A 9,663-nucleotide genomic window follows, 5' to 3' on the forward strand; every position below is an offset into this window, starting at 1 on the left:
AGCTCTGTCAGCTGATTACTTTCACGACGACTTCAAGGAGGCGGAGATGAAGATGGTGGTAAAGTCTGGGAAGCTCCCTAACCGCCCAGACAGCTACCCTCCCATCTCCCTTCTGGAAGTTCTGGGAAAGATCTTTGAGAGGTTCATTACGAGTAGACTCCGGGACCATCTGGATGGAAACAACCTCTACAACAGTATGAATTCAGAAGAGAAAGAGGCAGCACACACGCCATCGCAATAGCTACAGAAACGCTAGCACTCCATTAGGCGTCCAGATTCAGATGCCATCTAGTTCTCTGGGGTGTCAGCAAAGCATTCGACAAAGTGTGGCACCTTGACCTTAATTAGAAGGTGCTACAGCTGGGTCTTCCAGACCCAATGGTCAGACTGCTTTGCGACTTCCTGGAGGACAGAACAGCAAGAATATAACTCGGGACTTATAGAGGCCTGCCCTTCCCCATTAAGACTGGAGTCCCCAGGGTAGTGTTCTCTCCCCAACGATCTTCACGATATATACGAGCAATTAATTGCCCGGGCTCAGAGGCTGACAGAAGCGTCCAGTACGCGGATGACATCTCCCAGGTAGTGTTTCACCCAGAACAGTTCGGAAACATGCTTAACGCCCGCACAGAGAAAGATCACAAGGGTCACCACCTTTGAAAAGAGGTGAATTATTGTTTTTGATATTGTTGCTCTTGTTGTTGTTGTTGTTGTTGTTGTTGTTGTTGTTGTTGTTGTTGTTGTTCTTGTTGTAGTTAATGTTGCTATTGTTGTTGTTGTTGTTATTTTTGTTATTGTTAGTCTGAGGGACAATAAAGGGTTAGGTTAATAGTGGTAGTGTTATTATTATTATTATTATTATTATTATTATTAGTAGTAGTAGTAGTAGTAGTAGTAGTAGTAGTAGTAGTAGTAGTAGTAGTAGTAGTAGTAGTAGAAGTAGTAGTAGTAATCGAAGTAGTAGTAGTAATAGTAATAGTACTAGTAATAATAAAATAATAATAATAATAATAATAATAATAATAATAATAATAATAATAATAATAATAATAATAATAATAACAATAATAAAATAATAATAATAATAACAATGATAGTGGTAGTAGTAGTAACAGCAGTAGCAGTACCATTAAAGATAGTACTGTTCTAAAGGCACTAGATACCGCTGGCCACCACTTGTATCGAGTTTTTTATTATAACTTGAAGTGGATTATTTGTCATCTCTGTACTAGATGGCTGCCACCATTAGTCCTGATGAATTTCACTGGTTGATTGACTTACTAGATGCTGCTGGAGATGGCGGTGGCAGGATAGATGATGGCGGCTCGTTGGTTCTTCGATGAATACTGATAGCGTAGAGGTACATGGGTGGTGATTTAGATAATGGTTAATTGTGTGAGTAAAGGCAACACAAAGATTGACAGTTGTCATGTTATTGGCCGAGTTAACCCTGAAGAGAAACACGTTTTCTTTTAGTGTCCCCTGTGTTCCGTTTTCCTTCTGAACATGTCTATTCTTGGTTATAATTTATTATAGGGCTTATTTATTCAGTTTATATCATTTGGTATTATTCTCGTCTTAATTCAAGTTCTTTATTTGTATGTATATGTAAAGGAAAAGGTGTATTTGAGGTGGAATGTGTTGAAGCGAGAGGCGATATGTGTTTGGGTTTTATATCGGAATCAGCTACTTCTTGACACAGAGCGCAAGAGGTCCTGAGGAAAAAGAGACGGGTGGCGTTTCTCAGGAGATAAATTCGGCTGTGGTGTGGTGATGAAGTGCATGTGTGGAGGTATTAGTGATGTGGTGATATAACCTAGATATTCAGGATCAGGTTGGTGTTGTGGCGTTATTGGTGTCTTTAGGGGTGGTGTTGTGGTGTTACAGGTGATCTATGATGACGGTGGTGATATCTTGTGAGGTTTGAGGAGATAAAAAACGGGAATTGTTATTTCACGACGTGGTGACAGCGTCGACAGAAATTCCCGCAGCTGGGGAAAATATTTCGCCGGCCTATGAAGGAGTAGAAAGATTTTAATGCTCTGTGAAATGACAGGAATGTCATTTATTGATGTGTATGACCTCTGAGCAATAAGGGAGGCGGTATGAAAGCCTGAGAAAAAGGGAAATTTATTGTGAATAAGTTTGGGATTTATCCTGTTTTGGTCTAGAGAAGAAATTTATTCCCTAGTTTCCTTTAATATGTACTACCTCAATTTCTTTGTGAGTTAACATTATCATCAATATATCCTGTTATTATATGGAAGAATTGTGTTTTCTGCCCCAACACTGATCTGGCATTAAGGTGATTTTTGGCGTGCTGTACCAAAGTAAGGGTTTTGTGAGAGGGTTTAATAGTTGGCGATTTCGGATTGGTCTGGTAGATATTCGAGGCCTTTAAAAATCCAGGCCTTTAATACTTTCTGGGAAAAGTGTAACGTCCACTTTCTTGGAAAGATAACCGGATCGTGACAGAAATGGTAAGCTTTCCAGGATTTTACCTGTGTGAAATATTTATTTTACCTGTGTATGTATTTCTTGTGTATATTATTTTATGGTGCCGGTATTGATGTGCGAAAGTTTATTTTGTTATGGTTAAATAACCACTAGTGTAATATTTTGAGGAACGTGTCGAGGCGTTCCTTATGTCAAGGAGTATACATACCTTGTACCTGGTAACCAAGAATGAATTGTGTTTATTTCCTGAGAAGTTCCAAGTAGGGTTGAAATCCTCTCTCGTGGAGAGGAGCTGGTTTTAAAATGATGGTGATGAAAGTGAGGATGATAATGGAGAGATTGTAGAGGGACATGTTGGGGTGAGTGAGATAAATCTGGGTGCACTTGGCGGAACTGATGGCCTTTCTAGTAGTGAAACATTTTCATTAATGAAACTTCGATTGCAAATGCAGAAAGAGCAGATGCAGATACAGCGTGAGCAGATCCAGTTACAAATACAGAAAGGAGTGGAGATGCAGCAGATACAGATGCAGAAAGTGGTGGAGACAGACAAGATAAGAGGTGAAAAAGGACTTAAATTAACAAAGAACAGGGCAGGAAATGGTGCTCAAGAAAACAGGGATGTAGAAAGAAATGTAATTTATGTGCCTAAATTTGTGGAAGGTGACGAAGAGGATTTCTTCCTTCAGTTTGAAAAAAAAAAAAATGTGAAGTTTGAGGGGATAGGATGAAGATGAATGGGTATTTCTAGTCCAGTCTAAATTTGAAGGAAAGGCCAGGGCATATGCGAGATTTAGTGAGCAAGAGACGAGTGATTATAAAGTGATAAAGGAAGCAGTGTTGGGATCAATCCGTGTAAGTCCAGGAGTGTACCGGGAAAGGTTCTGCAGGATCAGAAAACGCCCAGGTGCCACTTATCTCGAGATGGCTCGAGACTGCTGTCTTAAACTGAAACGATGGATGAAGGCTGAGGAAGCCACTACGGTCGAGGAGATGAAAGGAGTTCTTTTGATTGAACAATTTATGGACCAGGTGACCCCCAATTTAAAATATGAGCGAATATCACATAACGTGAAAGATGTGAGCTGGACGCAGGGCTAACAGTTATTGGGAAGCCCATTAGCTGAGTAGAGGTGAATACCATGGAGGAAGAAGTCCTTCTCCAACAAAAAATAAGGTCATCAGAGATATAAGAATGACCACCAGATGAGCTCGAGATCATTTCACAGGCAAGACCAGCCCTGCCCTGACCACTATAATTTTTCCCACAATTATAACATTACCCAGCCACACAACTACAACCTGAGGCCTATGCCACAAAGGATTGGGCCAAGAAGTACTATCTACTACAAGAAAGGTAGTGGAGATTTTTTTTTTTTTATGTAGGAAGGGCAACAAAAATCCAATAAAAAAAAAATGCCCACTGAAATGCCAGTCCCATAAAAGGGTCAAAGCAGTAGTCAAAAATTGATGAATAAGTGTCTTTAAACCTCCCTCTTGAAGGAATTCAAGTCATAAGAAGGTGGAAATACAGAACTAGGCAGGGAGTTCCAGAGTTTACCAGAGAAAGGGATGAATGATTGAGAATACTGGTTAACTTTTGCGTTAGAGAAGTGGACAGAATAGGGGTGAGAGAAAGAAGAAAGTCTTATGCAGCGAGGCCGCAGGAAGAGGGGAGGCATGCAGTTAGCAAGATCAGAAGAGAAGTTAGCATTGCAACATTGCGGCGGTGAGAGAGAGGCTGAAGACAGTCAGTTAGAGGAGAGGAGTTGATGAGACGAAAAGCTTTTGATTCCATCTTGTCTAGAAGAACAGAATTTCACCCTGTCTAGAAGAGCAAAAGTCACAAAGTCAACAGAGATGTTATTCATACTTTAGATGACAAGGTCAGTGTTATGAAAAATTTCCCTGTTCCTGCTAATATCAATCAGATTAGGCAATTCATCGGTCTTGCTGGATTTTATCGCCAGTTCATCAAAAATTTCAGCCTTATCGCATAACCTCTCACTCATTTGCTCAAGAAAAATGTTGCATTCATCTTGTCTAAAAAGGAACAAGATGCCTTTGATCTTCTCAAAACTGCCTTATGTCAAGCACCAGTTCTTGCTTTTCCCAATTTCGAGAAAGATTTCATTTTATACACTGACGCTTCTGGCTTTGGAATCGGTGTTGTTCTTATGCAGAAAGATTCACTCGGTAAACATCGCGTATTAGCTTACGCTAGTGAACTTCTCAACAAAGCAGAGCAAAATTATGACGTCACAAAGCGTGAAAGTCTCTCCGTGATCTAGGCGTTACGATATATCGGTGAACTCATCTTAGGGTATAAGATTCATGTCCATGCTGATCATTATGTGGAGACCTTTAAAGGCAACAACTTCACAGGACAATTTGCTCGCTGGCATCTCACGATTCAAGAATTTAATCCTACAATTTTATTTATTTCTGTTAAGGCAAACTCAGTGGCAGATGCACTACCATGCAATGTTGCTACTATCTCTGTCATGACAGAAAATCCTGCCATGCCAACCATGGATAAAATAAGGAAACATCAACGTTTAGGCGCCTTCTGTTCTAATGTTGCTTATTACCTCGAATCTGGTGATGAGACAAATCTTCTTAAGCTGCAAATGAGTGCTGATACATTTCTCATGCAAGAAGATCTATTATATAAGTCGAGTGATATCTCTACTGACGATTCCAGTGAGTGTTTATCTCAGCCCGTGATACCTCAGTCGCTAGTGAGTATCATACTTTACCACGTTCTCGACTCACTCCACGTAGGACATCCAGGTCAGGACAGATGCCACGCACAGAGAAAACGATCATATTTCTGGCCGATTACGAGGAAAGATATTTTTCATCACTGTGCGTCCTATCCTCAGTGTGCTTCACACCGTCCATCACTCGCTCACGACACATATTAGACCCATTGTTCTTTGGGCCACACCGTGTAATCGAATCTCTTCATGGCCACAAAGTAAAAATTCTAGATCTCAAAACTTTAGGGGAACTGATGTCGATCCTTTGAAGCGTATGGACAAGGGATTCGATGATGAGTGTGCACATCAGTTATCATTAAGTTCTGATTTAAGAGATCTTTCAAACGACTCAAGCTTAACCACACACACACACCTTCTTACAGACTGAAACTTCGTTCCCATTCCAAAGTATAATCATCCAATAACAATATCATGTAAATATGTGCAAAATTCTTATGTGTTGTACGTGTATTACATTATCTTATCATGTCTGTATGTTATTATTAAGGTTTTCGTTTTATACTTCCTCTCTGATGTCATGTACGAGTATCATCTGTTAATTGCTCCCATCCTACTGCATTATTGTTGTATCGAAATGCGAGGGCACATTTTTTCGTGGGGGAAGGCATCTGTATCAGTCTAAACAATTACTATTATATATATATATATATATATATATATATATATATATATATATATATATATATATATATATATATATATATATATATATATATATATATATATATATATATATATATATATATATATATATATATATATATATATATATATATATATATATATATATATATATATATATATTCATATTTCACTATTTCATGTATTCATCTCACATGTACCATGGACAGCCAGTCTTTTCTCTACCTTTCAAGGGAATTTCATGCCCACTTCCAGTCCTTAGAGATAACACCTGCATACATATGTTCGTCTTCCTTCCTGGTCATTTCTCCTTCTCTACCTCAAGGGAATTTCACATCCACTTCCAATCCTAATGGATAACACCTGCGTTCGTCCCCCTTCTCAAAAAGGAACTTCACACCCACTTCCAGTCTTTAGGGATCCACTTAGCTCAGATAAATACAGCCCGCATGTAAGGAGCTCTCAGTTCATTTTGGAGTTCAGTCCCAGTCAGAGTCGGAGTCACTCAGTCATCCAGTCACGAGTAGTCAGTCTTGGTCTTTCACTCAGTTCCGCTCAATCACAGTCAGCCGTGAGAGACGCTGCTCAGTTATAAATCATATAACTTCAGAGAGAGAGAGAGAGAGAGAGAGAGAGAGAGAGAGAGAGAGAGAGAGAGAGAGAGAGAGAGAGAGAGAGCAGTCAATCGTCACCTTACAATTTCGTCTCGTGTCCAGTGCGTTCAATCAGTCATACAATCGGTGTGTACAATCAAGAACTCTCGTCATCGTGTCCTTTATTCGCACATATCATTATATCAACTAACTACCCACGGCCTATAAGCTACCAAAATCACTGCCTCGCTCCGGTACTCCACGCTACCAACACTCCAAGCATCATCATCAACTGGGCAAGTAACAAGCATCATCAATCATCAATTCCAGAACAACAGAGGTGTAAAATCAAATTTGATACAAAAGTGGCGCACAACTCCGAAACACTGGTGGCGCAATAACTACACGAGGTGGAAATCAAGCTGATGCAGTCATTTATTGGCCGAGTATACCCAGAAGAGGAACACGTTTTCTTAGTGTCATCCAGTGTTCCGTTTTCCTTCTGAACATGTCTTTATTCTTAGATATAACTTAGTATAGGGCTTATTTACTAATTTTATATCATATAGTAATATTCTCTTTATAATTTAAGTTCTTTATATGTATGTATATGTAAGGGAAAAGGTGTATTTAAGGTGGAATGTGCTGAAGCGAGAAGCGATGTGTTTGAGTTTTGTATCGGAATCAACAAAGTCTCCTTGACACAGAGCGGCAGAGGCCCTGAGGGAGAACAGAGGGTTGGCGTTTCTCAGGGGATAAATTCGGGTGTGGTGTGGTGGTGAAATGTGTGTGTGGAGGTATTAGTGATGTGGTGGTATAACCTTCATATCTAGGATCAGGTTGGTGAGTCTTTTGTGGTATCAAGAGCTCTTGTCCGCTGAAATTTGGTTGGTGAGTTGTGTTGGGTATGTAACGCTGAGGGGATAGTGTCCTGTGGAGATACTGTCGGGGGTGAGAGGCAGCCATTTTGTGGTTGGAGCTGCGGTGGTGTTGTGGCGTTATTGGTGTCTTTGGGATTGGTGTTGTGGTGTTATAGGTGATCTATGGTGATGGTGGTGATGTCTTGTGAGGTTTGAGGAGGTAAAATACGGTAAATTGTTATTTGGTGACTCGGTGGCAGCATATAGGGAAATTCCCGCAGTAAAAAAAAAAAAAAAAAATGCTTTGTGAAGTGACGGGAATGTCATATATTGATGTGTATAACCTCTGAACAATAAGGGAAGTGATATATGAGCCTGAGAAAAGGATGAATCTATTGTTATTAAGTATGGGATTTATCCCGTGTTGGTCTAGGGAAAAAATGTATTCCCTAATTTCTTTTAATGTGTACTATCTCAATTTGTTTGTGAGTTAACAATATTATTAATCTTTCCTATTATTACATAGAATAATTGAGTTTTCTACCCCAACATTGATCTGGTATTGAGGTGATTTCTGGCTTGCTGTGCCAAGGTAAGGGTTTTGTGAGAGGGTTTAATAGCTGGCGATTTCAGATAGGTCTCGTAGGTATTCGAGGCCTTTAAAAATCCAGACCTTTAAAGCTTTCAGGGATCAGTGTAACGTCGACTTTCTTGGAAAGATAACCGGGAATCGTGACACAGTACTTTCTTGATTTAATGACGGACAGGGATGTACACGCGTGACATCTAAATACAAATTAAGGCGGACGTGATGATGCTTGATTCTGTATAATCCCTCTCTATGAAGTGACTGCGTGAGGACTGACTGACGACTCTCTTTCTGACCTTATTAGTGTACTGAAATTCGCGCAGACGACATTTGACGTAGTCATTCATATTGTAGACAGGAAGCGGAGCACTGTGAAAAAAAAAAAAAAATCGTATGCAAGATGCTTGTTTTTACCGAACAACACGAAATAAGGAGATTTGTTGGTAGTAGAGTGAATCGCTGAGAGCAGGCTAGCTAAGGAAGCCATTCATTCTATGAGTGCTTTGTTTTTGTTATGTAACGCAGAACGTCAAGGGTACGTTTATTACAATGCTCTTCCATGTTGTTTGAAATGGGCGAGTGAGGGACGATGTTACCTCTCTTGATACGAATAAGAAATTCTTTACAAATCTCCTGTAAGTCAGCGTTATTGAATTCAGCGCCATTGTCAGATAAAAGAACACGAGGAAGAGTCATACGGACAAATTATGTTGCCACTGATCGCGCGACCAACAAAATTTGCAGTTTTGTCCTTGAGAGCAACGGGAATGGTGAAACGGGTGAAAAAATCCACCCAAACTAGAAGATATGGGTAACTGTTCTCTGTAAGTGGAAGTTTGAACAAATCAACAGAGACTAAATACCAAGGAACTGGAGCGATGGCATAAGGGAGTGAGGGACTGTCGTGAGCGAGTGATGAACGATGTGAAGCACATTAAGAACGGAGCGCACAATGCTGAAAGATATATTTCCTCATACTCTGCCAGAAGTATGATCCTTTTAACTGTGCGAGGCATCTGTCACGACCTGGGTATTCTCTGTGGGGTGAGTCATGGACATGGTAAAGGATGGTATTCACTAACGACTGAGTTATCACGAGTTGAGATTAGAATTCTCAGTAGAAACATCACTTGACTTATGCAAGAGGTTGTCTTGTATGAAAATGTATCAGTACTCACTTGCAACTTAGGAAGATTTGTCTCGTCACCAGATTCGAGGTAATATGCCACACTAGAACAAAACGCGTCTGAGTGTTGATGTTTCTTGATCTCATCCATGGTCGGCATGACAGGATTATTTGTGATGGTTGAAATAGAGGCAACATTTTGCCTTACCAGGAATATAAGAAAATGTAGGAGTGAATTCCAAAATCGTGAGTTGCCAACAAGCAAATGTGAAGTTGTTGCATCTGAAAGTCTCTGTCACAGTATAATGATCAGTGTGAACATGAATTTTTATAGCCTAATATGAGCTAACGAAAATGATGTAACGCTCCGATCACGACGAGGCTTTCACGTTTCGTGACATCATAATTTTGGTCTGCCTTATTGAGGAGTCTCATAGCATATGCTACTACGCAATGTTTACCAAGTGAGTCTTTTTGCATGAGAACAACAACGATTCCGAAGACTGAAGCGTCTGTGCATAAGATGAAATCTTGAAATTAGGAAAAGCAAAGATTGGTGCTTGACACAAGGCAGTTTTGAGTTCATCAAAGGCATTTTGTTCTTTCTCAGACC

The sequence above is a fragment of the Scylla paramamosain genome, chromosome 20 (assembly GCF_035594125.1).
Source record: "Scylla paramamosain isolate STU-SP2022 chromosome 20, ASM3559412v1, whole genome shotgun sequence".
NCBI classification, from domain to species: domain Eukaryota; kingdom Metazoa; phylum Arthropoda; class Malacostraca; order Decapoda; family Portunidae; genus Scylla; species Scylla paramamosain.